Below are 27,624 nucleotides of genomic sequence, written 5' to 3'. Positions count from 1 at the left end.
TGATGTAAAAGATATCTGAGTCTTTGTAAAAGAGTTTACAACATATATCCAATGCTTTAAAATGTATTTATCATTTGATACAACAAATGTTTGGGGATTTCTTCTAAAATAAATTTAATGAAAATATTATACATAAAAACTTAATGATCAGTTCATAGTTGCAAATTCTTTGCAAGACAATGGAGACTACATGAAGGATGTCAAAATGGATCCTAGCAACATGATGGGAGTAGCCTGAACACATCTGTTGACACTGAATTACACTTACTATAATGTGAATGAATAAAAGGAATGACAATCAAATGTTGATTTTAATTTTTATTCATTTTTATTGTTAACGTGTGTATAATAAAGTTTATAGACAGTGTTGTGCAGTGGAATTTTCTGTGATGAGGGTAATGTTCTATATCTGTTTTGTCCAATATATTGTCACTACTAGTCAGCCACTAGTCAGGTAATGTTCTATATCTGTTTTGTCCAATATATTGTAGCCACTAGTTGTAGCCACTAGTGAATATATTGTAGCATTCGACATGTTGTTAGTGTGACACAGGAACTTAATTTTTAGCTTTAACTTAAATAACCACAACACCATATTGGACAGCATAGGTATAGAAAACTATTATATTCCAAAGTGTTAATGGTGATTGTTTCTAGTAGGGGGTCATTGATTATAGGTTTTCTTACTTTTTAAATTTTCATCTATATTTTTAAAGTGAAATTTATGTTACAAGCAGTACAGGAAGCTTTATTTTGAAGAAAACATACCTGATAGGTATTGTTAAACTATGAAAACCATGGCATCTAAATCATGATTTAAGATTTTAATAATATATAAACAAATTGTTCATTCATTTCATAACATTTTTGCCATATTTCAGAAATAATTTAATTTTCTTTTTTAAAAAGATTTTATTTATTTGACAGGCAGATATCACAAGTAGGCAGAGAGGCAGGTGGCGGCGGGGGAGGGAGGCAGGAAGCAGGTTCCCTGCGGAGCAGAGAGCCCAATGCGGGGCTCGGCTCGATCCCAGGATCCCAGGATCATGACCTGAGCTGAAGGCAGAGGCTTTAACCCACTGAGCCACCCAGGTGCCCCAATAATTTAATTTTCATAAGGGATTTGCCTATGTCTTTTGGATCAACTTTGTGTTTTAAAGGACAGAAATCTATTTTTAATAAAAGCAACAACAGCCAGCATTTATCAAGACTTACTAAGTGCCAGGCACTGATTAACATGTATTAACTCATTTAATTCTTATGGCATATATTTGAAATATGTGCAGATAATTCCTCCATCTTACATGAAGAATCCAAGGCACGGAGAATTTAAATAAGTTGTCTCGATTACTCAGCTAGGATGTAGGGTGTGGAGAGGAGAATCTGACTTTCAAACCCAGGCAGTATAAAAGTCCTATAATCAGCTCAACTCCATTCACATTCAGCAGAGAGCTTGCTGGTGAGAAGCAGGTGGCACATTAGATTTAAGAAAGAAGATAAAGCAAGGAATAGGTAAAGGAGTTGAGAGTTTGTGTGTGTTTGTCATTAGAATGATTTTCCATGGAATTTAAGTGAATGAGATGGAAAATGAGAGCAGAGCAGGAGAAAGAGGAGCACTGAAATGTGATAAGAAGGGGTAAAAACTCATGTCAGGGGTGCCTGGGTGGCTCAGTTGGTTGGGCGACTGCCTTCGGCTCAGGTCATGATCCCGGGGTCCTGGGGTCGAGTCCCGCATCGGGCTCCCTGCTTCATGGGGAGTCTGCTTCGCCCTCTGACCTTCTCCCCTCTCATGCTCTCTCTCCCTGTCTCTCTCAAAAAAATAAATAAAATCTTAAAAAAAACCCAAAAAAAGTCATGTCAGTTCTGGTAGAAGAACATGTGAGCAGGAAAGATAGGAGGTGGTGGTCAGAGAGCAGGATGTCTGAGATCCAGGAGGGGTTTCACTTACTTGAGGTTAAGACTATAGATACAAGAGTATGTAGCTGGGATAGGACAGAGGGTATGATCACTGCGGGTTAAAGAATTGAAAGAGCAAGGTTTTGGAAGGACATGTACATGCAGGAGATCACCATGACATATGGCAGGAGTAGTTTTGGAGAGAGCAGTTGTGAGCCAGGGACTAAAATCTTGCAGCGGTTTGTGGATGACCGTACCCAGGAAGGGGCCCGGTGCTGCAGTGTGCCCAGTGGGATTCACTGCGATGTTCTATTGTTCCATGTAACACCAGGTTCTGGCAGTTGTATCAGGATGTCATGAATTTCATCTGGGCCTCGTTCCTGCACCTGGTGGGGGGGGCTACCGCAGAGACTACAACAATAAATCAGGGAAGAGTAAATATATCTTGCAGGAAGGTTGCTGAGTGGCTGACCTTGATGAATGTGATGCTGCTGGGGCAGGGATATGGTCCGGGAGACGTCGAGGAGCTCATAGAAGGAATGTTGAGGGCACAGTCTGTGTTTCCAACTTTGGCATGACACAGATAAATGAATTCCGATGGATAGAGGGCCATCCACTGAGTGAGGAGATTCCAGCAGCAAGAGCCTTTGGCAGGGTTGATGGGTTTAGCTATGACCAGATCACCCACACCAGGAAATTACTTGAGGTTGTAGGAGTGAGGTCTGTGACAAGTGTAGTCTTCTTGAATGCTACCCACACAGAGGAAATAAGCAGGAAGGCGTGTCTAAGCTCACTGTTGGCTTGTGGGATTGTTCAAGTAAGGAAGCAACAATCATAGGAAGAAGACAGACGAATCTCCGCGGGCTAGCACAGAATAAAAACGTCTTTTCATCCTCTTCTTCCTTCCTACCTCTTCTGCAGTAGAACTGGAAACTTCCTGGAAAAAAAGAAGTTGTGACATCAGTTGAGTCCTCATGTCCCTGCAGGCAGAACTCCAGAGCCTGGAGGAAGGAGGAGAGGAGAGCATTTGACTCAACATGAAACTAAAGTTTTAAAATGGTTAGGAGTGACTTTTAGTAACCCAAACAAACCCTTAGATTATAGAATTAGACTGAAATCTTGTCTTGTTACAAGTATCCCCTTGTTAGGGGAGACTGTTCCCTAAAGGAAAAGACTATAACAGAAAATATTTGGTAGCAGTTTTTTAGAAAGATATGTTTGCCCCCAATTACTGACTGAATATTTGTGGAGTGAATGAATAACTCAGACTCTATTACAACTCAATATTATGTACTAAAGACCTGAGATATTTGTACATAAATCTTTAGTGACAGGAAATTACATAGACCCAGTGGCTAGGTCCTCATCAGGTCAAGAAGAAGCTACCGCTCTAAAAATGTGTTAGGAAATAATTACATTGCAGGAATCAAAGTTCCAAAGAAAAATTTTAATTTAGAATCTAAGAATCTTAAGACAACTCTCCATCTGGGCTGTGAATTACACTTCCCACCTCAGAAAATGCAAACCTCAGTCACACCATGTCCTGCACAGGAACAGGGTCACGTGTGTAATTGTGAAAATGGGGCTCTGCTAACCGTGAGGGATAGAAACTATCGCAAACACTTTGCAATACTTTGGTGAACTTTGACCCAGTGCCTAATTGAACATTGTTATCATCTCAGTAGATGAGGAATGAAAGGAACTCTTATCGTAGATTTTTAAAGCAGGAAACTGATAACTTCTGTCTTACTTTTTTTCTCCTTCAGATTTTATTTTATATATGCTAAGAAAAGTAAGGAATGTAAACTCCCTTTAATTTCAGGTCATTATAGACTTCTCAGCCTTGCAGGGAGAAAGAAAATCTGTGATATCCATTGTGCTATGCAGTCACACCTTTCTTGCCTCTGTGGCAATGTCTGTGGCTGGCTCAGATAAGGAAACATTGAAATATTTTTTTTATGTTGGTTACATGAATAATATGAGGTAATGATAATAATATGAGGTAATAATACCTATCTATCTATCTCTATATATACATAAATAAAAGAAAGCCCTGCTTAAGGGTCAGTGAGAAGAACAAGCAATCCTTTTCTTTCTATTCAAATTGATATCATTTTCATGCCATATTTGGAAGAAAAAGTAGTTTAAATCTCCCACTCATACTTAACCTGATTATTGAGTTGCAAACCCCCCCCCCGCCCTTTTTTGGTAGGGAGGGAAGCAATTTAGATCTTGGGACTATGAATTCTGTGAATCCCATAATTGTACCATTACTTGGAATCAATGTTGAAGATATGAGTTAATCTTACATGTGCTTCGTGCTGATGGCTATTTATTTAGTCTTAAACTACAACCATTTTTCACTGTTGGCATGTTTGCATTGGATTTTCAGCTTATTCTGATTATATAGAGTTCTTGGATATATTTGTATTTGAAGCAAGTTAGTTATTGCAAGCATAGTACTTATATTGCACCTTGGTGGGTAAAAATCTGGTTCAGATATTTGAAATGCTCTATCTAGGAAATGACACGTAAAGTATTTTTTAGCCAGTTTGTCTAGGTGTTTTAGCAGTTATGCTTGTATATCTCTTGTCTCTGGATATCTCTTTGAGCAGCCTACTCACTTCTGGAATATAGATTGTTCTAGAAAGTTCTGAAAAGTACTCTAGGAACAAACCATAGTGAACATTATATTGCTGTGCTTTTCAGGGCACGATTTTGATAGGATCTCATAGACTTTGGAATGCAGTGTATTTGTTTAGCTAAATTAAAATTGCTATTTTTGTTGTCAAACATAAACAATTCTGACTACTTTGCATTTCTATTTTATAACCTGGTTAGCTGTTTTATCAGTCTAATTACTTTTTTAAATTAAACTTTTTATTTTGAGATAATTGTAGATACACACGAAGTTGTAAGAAATACTACTAATTACTTTTTGCCGAAGTCAGTATAGCATTGTGGGCAAGAAAATGTGCTGAGTCAGGTCTATTCAACCAGGTCTGACATGTCCTAATTACGTGATCTTGTGCAGCCTCATTGAAGAGTTTCTTCATCAATTAAATGTGAAAAATAATTTAGATCTCTCAGGATGATTTTAGATGCACTCGGGGTGTAGGGTGCACCTGCCACTCCTTAGGCAGTGGTTATTATTAACAGTATCTTTAAAGTGTTGTGATGAATTACAGCTTTTTTAAAACTACAGAACACATTTCTCACATAGTAAAACACAGTGGAATGTATGCTTAGATTTATAGGTCTGTACATTTAAATATTTATACATTTAATATGGGTACTCTTTGAAGACTGGATCCATTCCATAAAGGAAGCTATAATTACTTAGAGAAAAACTCCCAGTGTGTATCTTACTTATAAGAGAATATTACTTCTTGGAGTATTGTTACTTGAATATATGGTTATCTTTTCCACCGAGTATTAAATTCCATGACTATAATGGCTAAATAGAGAAATAGTGTTTTGCACACAGTGTGTCTTCCAAAAATATTAATTAAGGTTTGCCAAGGTTTGTTAAGCCCTAAGTCAACAGCTTCCAGAAATAGATTTGTTTTGAGCTACTATTCTAAATGCTCATAGTGTTCTAAATGCTCATCATTAATAGACTGATTAATTATGGAGAATAATTTTCATATTCAACATTCTATTAAGATTTCATCCACATTTGGGTTCAAGGGTGAATATGTAAACAGATGGGTAATTCCACTCTAAAGAGTTAGGCCCAGAGAAATTTTTACTGAGATATTTCCCAACTACACATCTCTTTGTTTTTCTTTTTAAAAAATAATACTGAATTTCAAGTGATCGGACACTTTAAATAATGCAAAGTGGAGACACAATCATAAGTAATAATTGACTTAAGATGTTAAAACAATTGTACATGTTTTGTTTTTTCCTAGTCTAAATCTTGAGTAAAGAAGATTAATTTGCCTAAAATCAGCTTGGCCTAGAGTAGTGGGTAAGTGGTATGGGTGCATTGGACATCCAGAACTGAAGTATTATGAATTCATTAATAGGACAGAAGCACATTTTAATAAGTTCTACTGAACATTTTGTAGTTATATCCTAAGCAAATGAACTCTTAAGTGAGTTCACTTTTACTTATATTCAAATTTTATTTCACATTTTACACAGTTGCATCATTATATTTCTACACTCTTTTTTAGTAATCTTATGCTTGTATCTTGTTTTCCATCTTACATTATTAATTGCTTAAAGTCCTACTCTACAGTTCTACACTAAAAATAAAAATAATAGCAGTGCCTAGAAGGTTATAGAAGTTAGTAGTTCTTAATACATTTTGGAACATCTTTTCATTTTGTTCTCCCAATAAGAGTGTTCAGACTCAGACTATAAATATTACATTGGAAACTACATAACTCAGGTGCCCTTTTCATTTATGGTCTGTGCATTTATTATCTTTCACCAATCCTTGATCACAAGTGGCTTCTATTTTTTATAATGAGGGATACCAGACACAGTAAAGCACTGGGTTTGATCCCAGAAATGTCAAACCTCAGAAAAGATGTTTTTAAAAATATACACATTTGCGGGGCGCCTGGGTGGCTCAGTGGGTTAAGCCTCTGCCTTCGGCCCGGGTCATGATCTCAGGGTCCTGGGATCGAGCCCCGCATTGGGCTCTCTGCTCAGCGGGGAGCCTGCTTCCCCCTCTCTCTCTGCCTGCCTCTCTGCCTACTTGTCATCTCTCTCTCTCAAATAAATAAATAAAATTAAAAAAAAATATACGCATTTGCACTGTTTTGTTTATTTCTCAGCCTTAGTACTAGCATGTGGGTTAAGAAAGGAAGATATCACCAGTGTACCACTTGAAGAATAGACAGGGAGCTAAATGATTTATTCAGTGTTTGGTGCTACTATTGGACCTCATAACTTGTAGCTCCACATAGAACAGTCTTTCTACTAAACCACCTTGTTTCCACACAGGGAACAGTGCCACCCTTTGTTCACACTGTAACGGTGAATACCGTGAACGGGTAACTCGCACCCCCATTACCTCAGGCTAACTTGACCGTCTGCTGCTGCTGCCTTTATTCCGCCAAATGAGCATTCGTTCATTCACTACAGATCTTTCTCAACTCATGGGATTACAGCCCGATACACCCAGCTTAAGTTGAAAATACCTTAAATCAAAAATGCATTTAATAAACCTAATCTACCAAAACTCATAGTTTAGCCTGCCTACCTTCAACGTGCTCAGAACCCTTCTGTTAGCCTACAGCTGGACGAAATCATCTTATACAAAGCCTATTTCATAATAAAGTATTGAATACCTACTGAATACTGTGCAGAGAGTGAAGAAAGGCCGTGGTTTGTAAGTGTATCAGTTGTTTACCCTCCTGATAGTGTGTCTGCCTGGGAGGGGCTGCAGGGCAACAGAGGATTGTACCCGTGTCACTAGCCTGGGGAGGATCAGAATTCAAAGTTCAAAGTGCAGTTTCTATTGAATGCACCAGGATAAAGTCAAAAGACGGTGAGTGGACCCACTATAAGTTGGAAACCATTTGTACTTCATGGGCTCATTCCATTCTTTGAAGCATTTAATGTGTGTTAAGCACTCGGCCTGCTAAGAAGACTAAATACTGTGTGTGGTTTTTTTCCCCATGAGAAATCATCTGTAATCTGGTGGAGTCACAGGCTTCTGAATTTTAAGCAAATTTTAACCTAAAAAGGAGACTAATTCCATAAATAAGAAAGAAAGATTAATTACTTGATTCATGAATGTAACAATTAGCATTTGCGCTGGTTGGAAATCATTTGCTCTCAGATAACTACAAGAGTAAACAACTATGTATTTATACTATTTGATAACTAGCTTTGTTTACATGCCTGTATTAGTTTTTCTAGGGCTGCCATAACAAAGTACTGTACATAAACTGGGTGGCTTAAACAATAGAAATTTATTTTTTCATCGTTCTGCTGGCCCAAAGTCTGAGATTAAGTTGTTGGTAGGGTTGGTTTCTTTGAGGCTTCTTCACCTGGTCTGTAGATGTCTGCCTTTCCATGCATCTTCACGTAGTCTTCAACTTCTGTGTCCTAAATTCCTCTTCATAGAAGGACACCAGGAATAATGGATTAGGTCCCATCCTAATGATCTCATTTTAACTTAATGACCTCTTAAAAAAATCTTAAATTTTTTTTTTTTTTGTTTCTAAGATTTCCTAAGAGTTTCTGCTGTCCCTTTGTGAAATCTGTGGTGTTATGGCACATAAAATTAACTAGTTTTTTTTTTTTTTTTTAAGATTGTATTTATTTATTTGTCAGAGAGAGAGAGAGTGCACATGAGCATGGGAGAAGGGCAGGAGGAGAGGGAGAAGCAGGTTCCCCACTGAGCAGGGAGCCCAATGTGGGACTTGATCCCAGGACTCTGGGATCATGAACTGAGCTGACAGCAGACGCTCAACCAACTGAGCCACCCAGGCATCCCAAAATTAGCTCGTCTAAAAATAATTTTATAGACTTAGCAACAATTTAGTTTAAACTTTGTAGTGTTACTACCAAACAGAAACTAGAGAATAGACTCTTCTCACTCAGATTTTGATGTTGTTGAGCCGTGAATGGCCCCAACTTCTGCTATGTCTGATTATTTGAAACTGCATTTTTCTCATGATATGTATCCTTCCCTCAAATTGACTTAGCATCAACTTTCCTCTTCTTTGGGGGCTATGGATCAAGTACAGTTTACTATTATGATTCAAGGAGAGACTTTTTGACTTCAATTCAGAGCCATATAGATCAAAACTCAAGGAGATAAATCTTTCTTCCCTGCAGTGGTTTGACCTAAAATAACTGTTCCAATGCTACTGATGATATATTTTCCTGTAAACTGTAGTTTTTTAAAACCTATTTGTAAAAAGGATAGTCATGATAAATTTAATTAAATGCATTACTCATATATATAAATGATTAAAATATGATTAAATATGTTGTGGACCAAACTACATGATTCTGGTCAGTAACTCAAAATGGAATAGATTATGGGAAGGATAATAAAATACACTACATGTTATATAATATACTATGCCTCTCTGTTTTGTGTCACTTTCCTTTTTGTGATGTCTTATCTTAATACTTGAAATTTTACTTCTTGTTTCAACATACTTATATTAGGTGGGATTTAGTCACAAACTGTCAATGCATCATGTGGACATTTGTTTTTTTAATTGTTCCATTAACATATTAACAACATTTAACTGATTAAGAAGTAGAACAAAATAAAAGAGAGCATTATGGTAGTGGGGTGTAGCACTTTAGAGGGAAAAAAAGTTTTTTTCTTTTTAAAGTAGGAGAAAGTGTCAGGTTGTATTTGAAATTTATACTTTTAAAAACTACCTGGTTGTCTTCATTTTCCTAATTAGTGTAAAATATACTGAGCTTCTTTTGGAATCTGGGAAGAGAATGGGATTTTTAAAATAAATATATAACTTGACACTTAACCCTTAGAATCATTCTCAAATGGTATAAAAGGTAACTCTAAATGGTGGCTGAGGGTCAAGTGTCCACTGCCTGTGTTTAAATCAAAATTTTACCAGCTATTGGATTTGGTTTATTGGACACATTTATTTATACCTGGTAAACTTCAGATTTCTTCTTACTATAAAGGGATAATAGTAATTTGTAAATCATAAAGTTTTTCTAAGGATAAAATAAGATAATGAATATGGAGGCACTTCACTTATTTGAATCATTGCAAATACTCTGTAAATGTAACTTGCTATGATTGCTACTAAAACATTTCAGAATAGAGTGAAGAGAGATTTCCAAGTATAGTATTTCAAATAATCCAGATTCTCTTTTCTTCTAACAGATAAGTCATTATTTATATTTTATACAAATATTTTTGGAGAAAGTAATTCTTTTACTTTATTTTTTTCTTTTTTCTTTTTCTTTTCTTTCTTTCTTTCTTTCTCTCTCTCTCTTTTTTTTTTTTTGAGCTGAAGAAAGTGGTAGACATGAGTTTATAGAGAGCCTGGCTTATAAATTAAGTCATTATATAAGCATAAAAGCTACTGGGAGCAAGAAATAAATTCTGGCATGCAAGGGGATGCCAAAGGAGTCAAGCAGACATTCAGTTTCTGTTTCTAGCGTATTGCAGTTGGGTTACACAGGAAGCAGACTCTGGAAGGAGATTAGTGTGCAAGGAGTTTATTGGAATCAATATGTGTGAGGGAAGGAAAGAAAGCAGGACTGAGACAAAGGAGAAGCTGGACTATGATGTGGTCACAAAAAGGATTTCGCCAAACTGTAAGCTCTAGGATTGTGATGGATCCTTAGAGATGTCCCAAGTTGGTGCAAGAGTCCAGTCTTTATATCCCCACATTGACTAGCCATTGGGCACAGGTTGTCCTAAGAAGGGGGCATGACCTTGGGCCAGGGGACTCTCTTCACCTCAGTGAATAACAGGATAGGTATGACAGCTGGGTGTCAGCCAGTAGCATTTCTGGAAGCTGAAGTCTTATGGGGATACCTGGGTGGTACAACACAGAGCCCACAACACAGTTGTTCTCTTGTACAGAACTGTTTTATTTTTTCTATATATAAGTTATATTAAGTATCCATTTATTTATTTGGTTACTGTCTGTCTTTCCACCATAATGAAAATCCCACGACATCAGGGTGCCTGTCCTGTGTATTTTCGTTGCTTAAAATAGTACTTGGGACATTGTAGCTAATCATTGCCATAAAAAGTAATCCAAGGGATGCCTGGGTGGCTCAGTGGGTTAAGCCTCTGCCTTCGGCTCAGGTCATGATCTCAGGGTCCTGGAATCGAGCCCCACATCTGGCTCTCTGCTCAGCAGGGAGCCTGATTCTCTCTCTCTGCCTGCTGCTCTGCCTGCTTGTAATCTTTCTTTCTCTCTCTCTCTCTCTGTCAAATAAATAAATAAAATCTTAAAAAAAAAGTAATATAAGATATTCATTTAGCAAAAGAATTTGAAGCCTTGGTGTTATAAAATAAGGAATTTACTTCATACGTGATGAGGTGAGTAACTGCATAGCTTTTAATTATTAGACAAGTAGGTACATATATTTTTGAAATCCACACAAAGAAATTTATTACTGTAAGGCAAACTGAGGAGTTTGGAACTTTCTATTCTGAATCTAGGATGATCTAGTCATGGAATTACCTGGACAGTAAAATACTTGAGTTAACAGAGAACAACCATAAGCACAATTCATAATAAAAATAGTAATGCCATTAATCATTGTTAATATGGTTTGCATTTTTTACTATTATTGTTGTTGTTATAGCTAATACTACATCATTTGATTGTATCTTTTGAATACCAATGTGTGAGAAATGTTACACTAGGATCCAGGGTCATCATAAACATTTAAAAACTTACAGAAACTTAGAGCTAGTGCTTCTCACAGTAAGATCCCCAAATCACTAGAACTGAATTATATAGAAATCATATAAAAGTAGAAATTATGGACCCAGAGCATCTCATTGGGCCCTATAGGGCAGGGCAACTGCATTTTTCAAAATCTCCGTAGGTTATGATTTTGCTCTGTAATGTTTTAGATCAATTGGTTGGTTAGTGAATTGATAGATAGACTACAAAAAGTCAAGAAGAGAAACATAACCATCATTTATTCATCATCTGTTTTGTGTCAGGACTGTTTTAGGTATTATCTTCATTAACTTTATTTAGTTATAACCCAAGAAAGGCTGAAAGGTAGATAGTAGTATTCTTGCTTTTTAAATATGAGACTGAGCTTAGAGGAATTACTAGTATTGAAGTTAGCAATGAGTGGAGATAAATTCTAATCCTGCTCTGACTTCAAAGCACATTTCCTTTCTGCTGGACTCTGAGGTTTCCCTGGCATGTAATTTACACACACACACACACACACACACACACACACCCACACACATTCAGCAAAACCCAAACAAAATAGAAGAGTTTGTCATTCATCTTTACAGGAAGAGTATACAGCTATGCAGTAAAGTCTCTGCAAAGAGGAATCTGTCATCGGGAAGGCATCATGAGGAAGGAGGGTTGAATTGGATCTTAAAATTGAGTGGGAAGTGGATAAGAAGAAAAAAGCAGGAAGAATCTTCTTGGTTGTTCAGGTTTAAGAAAAAAAAAAAATTTGTTGTAAAATGTTACCTAAAAGGTTACATAGAGGTTACATGTGCTCTGAAGTGTTGCTACTCAAAGTGTGGTCCCCAGACCAGCCATATCAGCATCACCTGTGAGCTTGTTAAAAGTGAAGAATCTGAGGCCCCACTCTGGATGTGCTGGATTTCAGCAGGATCTCTAGGTGAGTTGTGCACAGTAAAGCGTAGGAAGCACAGCTCTGAGAGTAGTGGGCTGGTGTTGCTAGAACCAAGAGTGAAAATGGACTAAGTTAGCAAATATATCTGAACCAGATTGTGAAGTACTTGTGCTTCAAGACTAAGGTATTAAGATTTTAATTGTCCAATACCCTATCAAAATTCTAAAACATCTAAGATGAAAAAAGTTAAAATATGGGAAACTAAATGCTATTTATTGAGAAGACCATTTAAAAGGAGCAGCAGGAATAGGAATTACTTGAATTGTGGTTCTCAAAGTGTCGTCCCAGGAGCAGCAACAGCAGCAACTGTGGCACCACCACTGCCTAGAACTTGTGGAAATGCAGATTCTCAGACCCCATGCAGAATCAGAATCATTCTGAATCAGAAACTGTAGAGGTAGGATCCAGCAGTCTGTGTTTTAAAGAAGTCCATCAGGTGATCTCAGGTTACGCTCAAGTGTGAGAACCACTGGTATTAACAGCACTGAATGTGACATTGGTTTCTAATGAAAAGAAAAATAGTAAAATATTCTAGATATATTTTTAAGCATTCTTAGACACATGCATAACTTAAGCTGGATGGGAATTTATTAGAAGAATACTGAGTAGCTCACAGAATCCATTGGATTACTAGGGAATGAGGTGAAAGAAATAGAAACCAAAGGTATCAGAGCATCAGAGAACATGACCATTGTCAAGGTCAAGTCATGGGTATAATCAATAGGGTGCTCCACTGGTACTGACACAGATACTGTTGCCACTGGACATGTTTTGCTGTTCCTAGCAGGGTAGTCAATTGTAATTAGGCACTTAGTTGTTCTGTCGTCCCTTCAGTTCCAAAGCCCTAGGGTAGAAGTTTTTGATTGGATGAGCTGAAGCCAGATGTTTCACTCCAGATCCAGAAAATAAAGGGAGGGTGTGTCTGAACACCTTTGGGTCTTATAGAGGAAAAAGTCCCTAAGATGAGATTGTAAATATGCCATAATAATTTCTGCAATTTTTGGTTGTTCAGTGAATAGTTTATTTTTTAAATTTTTTAAAAGATGCTTATTTATTTATTTGAAAGAGAGAGAGAGAGTGAGAAAGGGATCACAAGCAGGGAGGACGAGTAGAGAGAGAAGCAGACTCCCCACTGAGCAGGGAGTCCAATGTGGGGCTCAGTCCCAGGACCCTGGGATCACGACTGGAGCCGAAGGCAGATGCTCAACCGACTGAGCCACCCAGGCACCCTTAGGGAATAGTTTTAAAGATACTGGCTTTTTGGAAAAACCTAAAGATTCAGAAAAAACAAAACAAAACAAACACTATAGCAACAATAAACAAATACAGTAAAGTTGTAGGATACAAAATCAACAAAAAATCAGTCGTGTTTATATACAAGCAATACACTGTCTGAAAAGGAAATTAAGAAAGTAATTCCATTTACAATAGCAACAAAAGGAACAAAGTACTTAGGAATGAATTTAACCAAAGACATGAAAGGCTTAAATTGATGTTTTTAGTGATGGGTCTTTGAATCAGCTTTTAAAACCAGTGCTATCAAACAGAAATTCAACACAAACTATATGTATTTTAAGCTTTATGGTAGCCATACTTTTTAAAAAGGAAAAAGAGGTGTGAAAATGTTAACAACTTATTTAACTATATATGTCCAAAAATTTAGTCAGTTTGGAATAGTCCTATTTCAAGCTCCCAAAATCTACTCAGACCTAATTGCTACTATTAGACACAGAAACTTTAGATTATTTCATATCTTCAATTATGTTTTGAAATACTCAGGAGACTCCTCAGAGCTCTCTTGAACAAGTCTTTTTACAAAAACATTTAGAGTATATGACTAACATAACACAGTGACGATATTTTTGCAAGGCTAGGGTATTGTATTCTGTATTCTTTGTTGGTGAACTAACTTCATTCATGGAAAATCGCCTTGGAAAATACTGGACCATCGGTGTTCAGCACTGCTTCTCTTTTTCCTTTCTTGCTTAAAAATCTCCAGCAGCTGTCTGTTACATATAGGTTAAAATCTACCCTCCTACAGAGATCCATTCTTTAGGTAGTTGCCATTGAATTCTGTCAAAACGTATTTCAGAAATGATGGGATATATGTACTTTTCTAAAGGACTTACTCAAGTAGAAGGAAAGGGAGACAATTCTAGATGCAGGGAGAAGAATCTGGAGACTCAGATTCATAAAATTTACCAGTAAATAAGCAACAGAATTTGATTTGGGTTTATAAGACATGTTAAAGCCAATGGTAGGCCTGAGGTTTTAACATGAGTAACTGATAAAATTAAATTATCATTGGTATTAATTCATAGACTCTTTTAACTCATTCATTAATTCAGCAAAGGTTTATGAAGTGTTTACTATGTACTTGGCACTATTTTAGAACCTGGAGATACTATGATAATTAATAGTAATAACTCAAATTTATGGAGCACTTACTATGTGTTTGAAATTGATATATGTACTTTACATAAAACAGTATTGTTTCAAGGCTTATAGTATATACCATACTTTAGGAGATAGTGAATGATAAACAGAAGAACTCAGAGTATAACTTAGTTTGATTCCATTGGCAGTTATGAATTTGGTACTCATAACCACCACACTTTATAGCCTCTAAAAGTTGTGATTGTGACTCTGTATAATATCGATTTCCATGGGAATGCCTCCTAAAATGAACAGAGAAAGAATGGAGGAGAAAGAACAGAATGCCGCTTTGCTCTTCAGATAATGAATATGTATTTGGGATTTGGCGGAGCATCCAAGTCTTAGCACAATAATTAGTTGAACATATGGGATAGACTTCTGGGGAGATCAGAGGAGGATTTGTAGATTTGTTGATCAGTAACCTTTTATCTGTAAAAGGCCAGATAGCAAATATTTTGTGGTTTCTGGGCTATATGTTCTCTATTGCAACTACTCAACTCTGCCCCTGCAGCATGCCATACTTGGGTTTTGACTGTGTTCCAAAACGTGTATTTACAAAAGCAGGTGGCAGGCCACATTTGGCCTATAGACTCTAATTTGTGGATTCTGACGTAGGTAAAAGTATTATTATATCATGTTGAAATTTGAAGAGACATCAGTAATCATGAGATTTAATGTCCTCAATTTTGTAGATGATGAGAAAACAGAAGTGTAAAGAGAGCCAGGGATTTTCAAAATCATTGATACTGCTAGAACTAGAATAAAAAGACACATTTCCTTGATTTTTATTCTAGGTCCCTAACCCTCATACGTTGATACACTGTTTTGAAAGGCATCAATTGCCACCTTAATGCTGCTGGAGTTATTCTGCATGAAGGGCCATGACCTGGACCTGCCATTGACCTAGTAACATGGTAAGAAATAGATTATGAAAGAGAAATACATCATGATTGCACAGCAATGAATTCCCTTATGTAATAGTAGGTAAATATTAAGGCTGATAATGGCACCTTCCCTAGCTCAGAGGTATAAAGACTATGGCTCCAGACTCCTTTATCCTGATGAGTTCCTCACTCCATGTGGGTGTAATTAATCTATAATTTGGTAGCATATTTTTATGGATCTAGAGAGACACTAAGGAAGATGTGTCCCATTATGCCCTTGTATCTATATCTTTTGTCCTATTCATATTATGCTTTTTTTTTTTTTTTTTGGTAGAAAACAAGAAAATTTGGATGGGTGTCAATTGACATTCATTCCAATTTTAGAAACATTTGTTTTCAAGGTAACAATTTAACATACAAGCTTATAATTTATACTTAATTTAAAGTCCATCTTTCATAAGAATAATTTTGAGATAAGCAAAATTCTGAATATCTCCCTAAAGAGGTAGTCTTCTATCTCCATTCATAAATATTCAATATAGTTTATTTATTTATTTATTATTTTTTAAATTTTTTAATTTTTTTAAGATTTTATTTATTGATTTGACAGGGAGAGAAATCACAAGTAGGCATAGAGGCAGGCAGAGAAAGAGAGGAGGAAGCAGGCCTCCCACAGAGCAGAGAGCCTGACTCGGGGCTCCATCCCAGGACCCTGAGATCATGACCTGAGCCGAAGGCAGAGGCTTAACCCACTGAGCCATCCAGGCACCCTAGTTTCCTTTTTTAAATGAAATTTTCTTTCTTTCTTTTTTTTTTTTTTTTAAAGATTTTATTTATTGGGGCACCTGGGTGGCTCAGTGGGTTAAGCCTCTGCCTTCGGCTCAGGTCATGATCCCAGGGTCCTGGGATCAAGCCCTGCATCGGGCTCTCTGCTCAGCAGGGAGCCTGCTTCCCCTCTCTCTCTCTGCCTGCCTCTCTGCCTACTAGTGATCTCTCTCTCTGTGTCAAATAAATAAAATCTTAAAAAAAAAAAGATTTTATTTATTTATTTGACAGATAGAGATCACAAGTAGGCCGAGAGGCAGTCAGAGAAGGGTGGGTGGGGAAGCAGGCTCCCTGCTGAGCAGAGAGCCCAATGCAGGGCTCGATCCCAGGACCCTGACATCATGTCCTGAGCCAAAGGCAGAGGCTTCACCCACTGAGCCACCCAGGCACCCCTTATATGAAATTTTTAGTTGAGTTCTTGAAGATGGCTGAGTTTTATGAGGCAGAGTGGGGAATGAGTATTAGTACATAGCTGATGACTCAACTTTGAAAAATGTTCACAAAAAGTAGGAGATAGGAGAGAGAACAACACATGGTATAGAGAAGAGCCCAGAGAGCTGGGTAGAGAAACTGAGTAACACAGAGAACCAGAGATTCAGAGGAAGGAGTGGGAGAAAGAGTGAATGTTGAACAGTATCAAAAACTGCAAAAACTGCAAAAACTATTTCAAAGTGATTAGTGACATTTTTAGTGTCAGTATGCTGAGGCCAGAAACCAGGGCACAAGTGGCAGATGTCTAAGTGGCAAGCAAATAGAGCACGTGAACATTAATTTCAGAAACTTGGGCAACTAAAATAGATTATGGATCATCAGGTTGGTTGGGTGTTTTGAGAAGGAAGCTTCTGTTTATATCTGAACACCAGATGGAAGAGGCTAGTGGAAAAGTGATGTATTAATACCTAGAAATTATTGGATATGTTGAGTGTTTTCAGCTCCAATGTCAATACTGAATATGTACTTTAGTCCATGTCTTTCATCTCTAATAGCTTCTTTGGGGTAGAAATATGGTTTATGAATTTTTAGGTATTCAGCACCTAACATGGTACATGGCACATAGTATGTGTTTAATAATATTAGTTGAACTAAAAAGACACCCCACTGTTTACAAAGAAAGTGAGAGAATGATATGATCGTCAAAAATGAGCTATATCAAGATATCCGTGAGTAATTTCCAAATTTCTTAGCTACATACTTGGGTAACTTCAGTTTCCTTAATTGTGCTATGGTATTTGTGCATTTATAGTATTCAGTTATTGGGCTTCAGCAAAAACTACTAAACTTTATACATGGTGGAAAACAAAACTAAAAAGGGAAGGGGCGGGGTGGGAGGGTGGGGGAACCAGGTGGTGGGTATTAGGGAGGGCACAGATTGCATGGAGCACTGGGTGTGGTGAAAAAACAATGAATACTGTTACGCTGAAAATAAATAAAAAATTAAAAAAAAAAAAAGGGAAGGGCAGTTTTTAAGCAAAGTAGTGTGCAGGAGAAGATACTTTTTTTAATTAAAAAATTTTGTTAATAGTTTACTTACTTGTCAGAGAGAGACACAGAGAGAGAGAGAGAGAGAGAGAGAGAGAGGGGCAAGGCAGAGGGAGAAGCAGACTCCCTGCTAAGCAGGGAGCCTGATGCAGAACTTGATCCCAGGACCTTGGGCTCTGACCTGAACTGAAGGCAGACGCTTGACCGACTAGCCCCCCAGGCATCCCTTTATTTTTATTTAAAAAAATTTTTATTTACTTATTTTAGAGAGAGAGTATGAGCAGGGGGAAGGGCAGAGGGTGAAGGAGAGAGAGAGAGAGAAGCACACTCCGTGCTGAGCCCAATTAAGGGCTTGATCCCATGATCCCCAGATCATGACCTGCGCTGAAACCAAGAGCCAGTGCTTAACCAGCTGACCTACCCAGGTGCCCCAGGGGCACATACTTTAAAACACATATAGGAATATAATGTGCCTGCATGTGTGTGTGTGTATACATATTTACAAGGTATGTAGATGCATCTAGCTCTACATGCATATCTAAACACTGACAATGTTTTCCTTTTAAAAAAAGCCCAATAAACATTATTTTGTTGTACATTATCTTTGTCTTTACCTTCTTTTTAGTGAATTTCAGGTCTAAAACTCCTATTATGTTCCATGCTCTGAAAGCAGCTCTCAAAGTACAGAGAGAGGACAAACACCCACAGCCATTTATATTAAACTTATTCCTGAGTCAGCACTGATTTCCAGTCACCCTATATTGATATTTCTGTAATTTCTGCTTATCCATTGTGAATATCACACCTTTCACATTTTCTTCATACACTGTACTCTGCATGTATACAGATCGTGGATTATTAAACTCTTCATGGAATTCTATGTTATCAAAACTAAGACATTTTCTCTCATGTCTTTATGTCTCTTTTTGAATTACTAAATGAGAAATTCATAGAGAAATCATATATTCACCAAAGTTTTTTTCAGAAAATAGAATTTCCCCAATAAATCACTTTCATCATGTGTTATGCTTATGGAGGGTTGAATGTGTACTAAGTGGAAATTGCTTAAACTAATTAACAGACACCTGCTGCAGTTCTCTTAGATATTAACAGTCAGCTTCCTTCTACCTACTTTTCATGTTTCTCAACTTATTAGAAAAATATTTCGGGGTGCCTGGGTGGCTCAGTGGGTTAAACCCTCTGCCTTCGGCTCAGGTCATGATCCCAGGGTCCTGGGATCAAGCCCCGCATTGGGCTCTCTGCTCAGCAGGGAGGCTGCTTTCCCCTCTCTGTCTGCTTGCCTCTCTGCCTACTTGTGATCTCTGTCTGTCAAATAAATAAATAAAATCTTAAAAAAAAAAGAAAAAAGAAAAATATTTCAACTAAATTGAGAAGTTTCTATGCTTTCAACATTTTATTAGAGGCTCTTAGACAAATGACGTGTAGTTGAGACAAAATTCTCACCCAGGGGGTATTTCAGCTCTAGTTGGGAAATAGGCTGTGTCTTTTCTTTGTTCAGTCAGCTTGCTGTATAAAAAGTTGTTGGAAAATCAAAGGACCCACTCTCTTTACTATCTGTGAGGTCTGGCCATCTTCCGGTCAATGTATAACTGGAGGTAAAACCAGACACAGTGATAATTCTGCTCATTTCTAGGTCTTCTCTCACACCTCGTAGATGTAAAACTAATGTGGTGCCATTCCTCTCATGGCCTTTTGAAATGTTATGAATTCATATAAGTAGAAAAAGAAAAGGAAAAAATATGGTAGAGAAAATATAAGTTTTTAATTATTTCTGCTACTTAATTTCCATTAGTGTTGGTCTCATCCTAAAACCAACAAACATTTCTTTCTTTCTTTCTTTCTTTTTTTTTTTTTCTGGGCTCTAATCTTGATCTATTTTTCTTTCTTTAAAATTTTATTTTATTTAAAATCAATTAATTAACATATAACGTATTATTAGTTTCAGAGGTAGAGTTTAGTGATTCATCATTTGCATATAGCACTCAACGCTCATTACATCACGTGCCTCCTTAATACCCTTCTTCAGTTACCCCTTCCTTCACCCCTTGCCCTCCAGCAACCCTCAGACTATTCCTTATAGTTAAGTCTCTTATGGTAGTTCATCTTATTTTGTTTTTCTCTCCCTTCCTCTATGATCTTCTGTTTTGTTTCTTAAATTCTACATATGAGTGAAATCATAATTGTCTTTCTCTGATTGATTTAATTTCATATAACGTAATATCCTCTAATTCCATCCATGTCAATGCAGATGGTGAGATACCATTTTTTGATGGCTGAGTAGTATTCCATTGTATGTATAGGTATCTTCTTTATCCATTCATCTGTTGCTGGACGTCTAGGCTCTTTCTCTAGTTTGGTTGTTGTGGACTTTCTTCTATAAACATTGGGGTGCAGGTACCCCTTAGGATCACTATGTTTGTATCTTTTGAGTAAATACCTAGTAGTGCAATTTCTGGGTCTTAGGGTAGCTTTATTTTTAACTTTTTGAGGAACCTCCATACTGTTTTCCAAAGTGGCTGTACCAGCTTGCATTCCCACCAGCTGTGCAAAAGGGTTCCCTTTTCCTGCATCCTTGCCAACATTTCAACAAGCATTTCAAAAGTCATGTTAAGTCTGTTCATGTTTCTGTAACTGTTGAGTTAATTGGTCCTTTTGGGTAGGTTGTAATACCAAGTGAGCATCTTAACTATATTTGTTTTGATAAAATATGGAACTAGTCATTCTTTTAATGAGTGTACAGATTTGGAAAAAATGTCATAGAAAAAGTTAAGCTTTATTTCCAAATGTTGAATGATTCATAAAACATAATTAGAATGATTTACAAAGTGTTACTAAATGTATAATTCTTAATGACTTTCCGCCCTTCAGCAGCAAATAAATGAATGGGCTTTTAAGACTCTTGAAATTATTGTACGTAAAAAAAAAGCTGCAAGAGGTATGCATTAATGGTGGATAGTATATACCTTCCCCACTGACACTGTAGTTTTTTCCTCAGGAAAAAAATAAAGTCCTTTGCACAGTTGTTGTGAGGATGTCACTTATTACCATTATGTCTGTAATGAATGATTTTAGGCACAGGTGACATTTCCCTTAAGCACTCTGCTCCTAACATATTAAAACTTAGTGTTTCAAGATTACTAAACCATATTATGTTCAAGTGTGGTTTAAAGTGTGGCTGTTTTTAGGAATGCTATAATAAAATAATTTCTTTTTTATAATGGAAATAATGGAGAAACAATTTTGGTCTAGTTTGGTATTTAATTTTACTAGTTGTAAATATGAACATTTGATGTGTAGTATAATACTTGATAATATGCTCTGGAAAATAGCCATCATATGTGACAAAATAAAAATACATAATTTCCTCCATAGGTCACTAGCTTAACTTTTGAAACTAACAACTTGGATTTCTTCAAAAAGTCATATGAAGTATAGAAATAACCTGTGTGTAATTAAGACCAAAAAAAAAAAAAAATCAGAAGGCACACACTAATTTAGAGTTAGTGCTGAATAAGTCAGTTTCATAAAACTGTTTCTGATACAGTTGAATGGCTTTTGAGTTCCAACAAATAAAAACAAAATTAGGTTTTGGTATTATGCAACTTCCAATACTCTAGTTATTTCCCTAGGAGGACAACTCTAAATATTTCACTTGAATTTCCATAATACATTATGGTGAACTATATCTTTGTTTATATGTTGAAAATTTGTGGATTTTACTTTATTCCTTACTGTATCTTCCTACTTCAAGGCAATGCTTTTACCTGGTAAGGCTTACCCAATGAGGAGACAAACACATTATCTGGGTTTCTTTGTAGGTGGGGTTTAGTTACAAGCATTCATAGTTCTTAATTTAACTTATATCAGTAATTTAATATATTTAATCTATAACAGCAGTGCTGGATAGTTTTTAAAATATAATTGATTTTTTTTAGTGGACTTGGAATTCTGAGCACATAGACATTTTAGAAAATTTAGAAAAACCCGAAGTAAAAATAAAAATCATCTAAAAACTCACCACCCAGATATACTTAGTATTTTCATTTTTGAGACAATACAAATATTACTACATTTTAAGCAAAAATACTTGGAAAGAGATATTATATACATTTATGTAATTCTATTTTTTTTAAAAGATTTTATTTATTTATTTGACAGACAGAGATCACAAGTAGGCAGAGAGGCAGGCAGAGAGAGAGGAGGAAGCAGGCTCCCTGCTGAGCAGAGAACCCAATGTGGGGCTCGATCCCAGGACCCTGGGATCATGACCTGTGCTGAAAGCAAAGGTTTTAACCCACTGAGGCACCCAGGTGCCCCTATATAATTCTATTTAACAAAGGTTCACAAATTAACAATTTTTTTTAAGATTTTATTTCTTTATTTGACAGAGAGAATGACACAGAGAGAGGAAACACAAGCAGGGGAAGCAGGAGAGGGAGAAGCAGGCTTTTCCCTGAGCAGGGAGCCCCATGTGGGCCTCAATCCCAGGACCCTGGGATCATGACCAGAGCGGAAGTCATCTGAATAAGGATTGAGCCACCCAGGTGCCCTCAAATTAACATTTTTAAGTCTTATTTTAATTTGCAAAGAAATACATGTTTAATAGAAATCTGGAAAATAAAAGTAGAAGAAAAATCTTCAGAAATAATTGTGACGAAACTTTGGTTAATTTCCCATGGTTTTACTTCTACACATATGCTTATATTTGTCAATGCCCTCCAGGCAATGACCAACAAGAACACACCTTGTGGTGGAACAACTTGAGTTTATTACCCATTTTGGGAGGAAGAATATGTTACACGGGGACTGTTGAGTAAAATAGTATTAGGAATATAACAGTGTATTAGAAAAGATTGAAGGATTTAGGTTTGGGTTAGGTGATTTGGAGGAAGGTTTATGGAATTGAGGCTTTGCTTTGGATTAGATGCTGTTAGAAAGCAGGGCTAATGCTGGTGTTACGTTAATAAACCTATCTAGGAAAAGGGAAGACTAGATTGAGACTAATGTTATTAGTGAAGAAGCAATAGTCACTCATATTAGCCTAGATAGTGGAATGTTTAGTCATTTTCATTGTTTGGCAATGTTCATGATTTGTCTGTGTTCAGGCCTTGCAAAATAATCTTATTTTTGTCTGGAACCATCATGATCATAACGTAGCCTTGTCTGATGTTGATGTTCTTTGAAATTCCTTTATGCTCAGCAGGAGAACAAGACCTTTCTGTGATGACTGGGCCAATTCATGACAATACCAAGGCTTTTTCTGCCCCTGGATTGCAGGGGCTGCTTTTCTCTTTCTCATATATTATGGTCATATTTTATATTCAATATAAAATACGGTATTCTATGAAAACAACAGACTCATTCTACTCATTGTTTATTTGCTTTCTAGCAGTTTTATTATAATATGCACCCATGGAGCTTTTCTTTGTAATTCTTAGTGTTCATAGTATGACCTGAATCTATGGCTGAATGTAGTTTATAAATTTGAGAAAGTTCTTAGTCAGTATTTCTTCAAATACTGCTTCTGCTCTATCACAACTTTCTTTTTTTCTTTTTAAAGATTTATTTATTTATTTTAGAGAGCAAGCATGAGAGTGGAGGGAGGGGCAGAGGGAAAAAGAAGTCTCAGACCCCCCGCTGAGCATGGAGCCCAACACAGAGCTCCATCCTAGGACCCTGAGATCATGACCTGAGCTGAAATCAGGAGTCGGGATGCTCAACTGACTGAGCAACCTTCTATCATGACTTTCTTATTGAGATTCCAATTACACATTTATTAGACCTATTTACGGTATTGCTCATTCTCTCTCTCTCTCTCTTTTTTTAAAAGATTTTATTTATTTATTTGACAGAGACATCACAAGTAGGCAGAGAGGCAGGAGAGAGAGGGGGAAGCAGGCTCTCTGCTGAGCAGTGAGCCTGATGCGGGGCTCGATCCCAGGTCCCTGGGACCATGACCTGAACCGAAGGCAGAGGCTTTAACCCACTGAGCCACCCAGGCGCCCCCTCACTCTCTTTTAAAACAGAATGGTGTAAGTTTTAAATATGGTCATTATGGATTTAATCAGATCACTAATGATATTTCTTTCTTAGAATTTTGGAAAAATTAGGTGGGTCAGTAGTGTATCTCAAGTAATTCCTAGCAAATATAGAAGGCAACATAATTGGGTTACCCTTAGCTGATACGAATTTTATTTTCTTTTAATTTAACAAATACACATGTCCATACTATGTTTTGGGCAGTATTCTACTATGGACTATGCATTTATGGCAGACCAAGTCCCCATTTGCATGGAGTGCATGTCATAGTGAAAAGAAGCTCATGGGCTACCTCAGAGAGCCAGAAGGAGAAGGAAAGTGAGAAGAGAAGTGGCTGATGAGACACTGAAATATTTTATCAGCTGACCTGGTAAATTACCAGGTAGCAGAGAATGAGACCTGAAACACCATGGTACGACTTGAATTTCAACTAAGAATCCCAGGGATGTTGAGGTGCCTGCGTGGCTCAGTCATTAAGCGTCTGCCTTCGGCTCAGGTCATGATCCCAGGGTCCTGGGATCGAGCCCTACATCAGGTCCCTGCTCGGCAGGAGGCCTGATTCTTCCTCTCCCCCAGTTTGTGTTCCCTGTCTCACTGTCTCTGTTAAATAAATAAATAAAATCTTTAAACAAAATAAAACAAAACAAAAAGAATCCCAGGGATGGAGATAAGCTCAGAAACTGTTATAAAGGGAGGGAATAAGAGTAAAGGCATTAATAAAAATAAACTCCTACCTAAATGATCCTCAAATCTAAATTCTAAACATTTTTTTTAAGATTTTATTTATTTATTTGACAGACAGAGATCACAAGTAGTCAGAGAGGCAGGCAGAGAAAGAGGGGGAAGCAGGCTCCCTGCGGAGCAGAGAGCCCGACTCGAGGCTCGATCCCAGAACTCCAGGACCACGACCCGAGCCAAAGGCAGAGGCTTTAACCCACTGAGCCACCCAGGCGCCCCTCAAATCTAACTTCTAAAAGAGTTGAATAATTTTAACTTTAAGAAAGACAGTAAAGGGCGCCTGGGTGGCTCAGTGGGTTAAAGCCTCTGCCTTCAGCTCAGGTCATGATCTCAGGGTCCTGGGATCACGCCCAGCATCGGGCTCTCTGCTCCGCAGGGAGCCTGCTTCCTCCTCTCTCTCTGCCTGCCTCTCTGCCTAGTTGTGATTTCTCTGTGTCAAATATGTTAAAAAAAAAAAAAAACAAAAAAAAAACCAAAAAACAAAAACCAGTAAAGATAAAAAAAAAAAAGAGAGAGAGAGAGAGAGAAAGAAATCTCAACAATTAGTATCTAAAGTCACTCTAGATAAAAGTGATGTTATGGGACATTCTGACAAAGATTTTAAGTAAACATTTTGAATGCTCAAATGGATAAGTGCAGCCTTAATTTCCCTTGAAAATTAAAGATGAAAATATGAAATAAAAGACAGAAATAATAAGAGAACAGTTCTTATAAAAAGAATCAATTAGGGACGCCTGGGTGGCTCAGTTGGTTGAGCGGCTGCCTTCAGCTCAGGTCATGATCCCAGCGTGCTGGGATCAAGTCCCACATCGGGCTCCTTGCTCCGTAAGGAGCCTGCTTCTCCCTCTGTCTCTGCCAGCCACTCTGTCTGCCTGTGCTCGTGCGTGCGCTCTCTCTCTCTCTGACAAATAAACAAATAAAAAACCTTAAAAAAAAAAAAAAGAATGAATCAATTAGAAATTTTGGAAGTAAAACGTAACAGTTACTGACATAAAAGCTCAATAGATTGGATAAATACAAGATTAAGCTCAGTTTAAGGGTGAATCAGTCAGTTTGGCACCCAGATAGGGAAACAAAGATATTAAAGAGTAGTTAAGAAATACGAAGAATAGTTGGGAGGTTTTAACGTATGCTGATCTATATGGTAGCTATTGGGTATAAGGGACAAGTAAACAATTAAAAGGTGGCTAGTTCCAATTGCTATGTGCTGTAAGTATTAAAATACACAGCAGATTATAGGGACTTGATTCAAAAGAAGAGTATGAGATATCTCTAATAATTTTTATATTGTTCTTTAGTAACTTCATATTGACTTATATTGATATATAGTAATTTGGATATACTGAGTTAAATAACAAACATTAAAATTAATGTCTTTTTTGTAAATTTTTAAGGTGGCTACATAAAATTTTAAGTTATGTATGTGGCTTGCATTACATTTTTGGTGGGCTAGTGGTGGTCTGTATAGAATTTACTTTTATGCAGGAGTTCCTGGAAACAATCTAGAGGAAATGGTGGAAAAAAATATTTGAATAAATATTGTGAAATTATTACATTTGAAAAAATGTAGTCACATGGTATAAGAGTCAACGTTGAGGATAAATAAAGACATATTCAGAAAGTTTGCAATGAAGTTGAAGAAACCCAAGTATAAAAAGAACAATTTTAAAAAAAATATATATATTTTAAAGATTTCATTTATTTATTTGACAGACAGAGATCACAAGTAGGCAGAGAGGCAGGCAGAGAGAGAAGAGGGGAAGCAGGTTCCCTGCCGAGCAGAGAACCCAATGCAGGGCTCGATCCCAGGACCCTGAGATCATGACCTGAGCCAAAGGCAGAGGCTTTAACCCACTGAGCCACCCAGGTGCCCCTAAAAAGAACAATTTTAAAATTTATAGATTGCACTAATGGGTTATGTATGAAAAACAGTTGGATCAGTAGTAGACTCCTCTGAGACCACAGAAAATGGAGTAACATATTTAAATTGATGAGCAAAAGTAACTGACAGTCTAAAAACATTGTACCAAAATAGATATTCAAGTGTAAGGAAAAAAGAAAAGGAAAAAATATATATTTTCAAGTAAAGAACATGTGGTTAGTTTACCATACGTAGGTCCTCACTTAAAAGATTTCAGGAGGAACGTATATCAGCAAGGATAGTGGACCAGGGGTAGCCTTGGGATACAAACAAGCCTCGAAAGTGGAAAGTATTAGTAAATTTAACTCTTTTTAGTAACTTCTTTTTGTTTGTTTCATAACAGGTAAAGTAGTAAAATGGGTCAGGCAAATGTTCAGTGTTATGTTAGACTATAGAAATATTCAGTCAAGAATATGAATTATGAACTTAATGGTAATCCTAAAAAATAGAAGTGTAATGCATACTTTCTAAAATAGAGAAAAAGAAAAAAGGATTCCATAGAAATATAATCCTCTTGAATTGCCAATAAGAGTGTGAAGTGAAAGAGGAAAAAAGTCGGGTGGGGGGTGGGTAAAGGTAGGGGAGATGGATAGTAAGCAAGAAACAAAAGAATATATTTTTAAAATATTTTCTTTCTTTACTTGAGGGATAGAGTGAGTGAGAGAGAGAGCAGGAGCAGGGGCAGAGGGTGAGGGAGAAGCAGGTTCCCTGCTGAGCAGGGAGCCTGATGCAGGGCTCCATCCCAGGACCCAGGAATAAAGACCTGAGCTGACTACTTAACCCACTGAGCCACCCAGGCACCCTAAGAACATTTTTTTTAAGTCCAAATGAATCAGAAAACACATCATGTATTAGTTGATTAAACACTGATTAAAAGTCCAAAGTCATCAGATGAAAAGAAACCTAACTTGAATAGAAGGCAATTGTAAAATATTAGTGAAAGAAAAACGAAGAGAAAAATGTTCAGAAGAGTGATTACCACGTACTAGGAATTCAATAAATGTTACTTATCATTTCACAGTTTTCTTCCAGATGATATGTTTTCATGTTAAAATTAACAGATTCTTTATC

The sequence above is a fragment of the Martes martes genome (genome assembly GCF_963455335.1).
Source record: "Martes martes genome assembly, chromosome: 1".
Taxonomy (NCBI): Eukaryota; Metazoa; Chordata; class Mammalia; order Carnivora; family Mustelidae; genus Martes; species Martes martes.
This window is presented reverse-complemented; position numbering follows the sequence as displayed.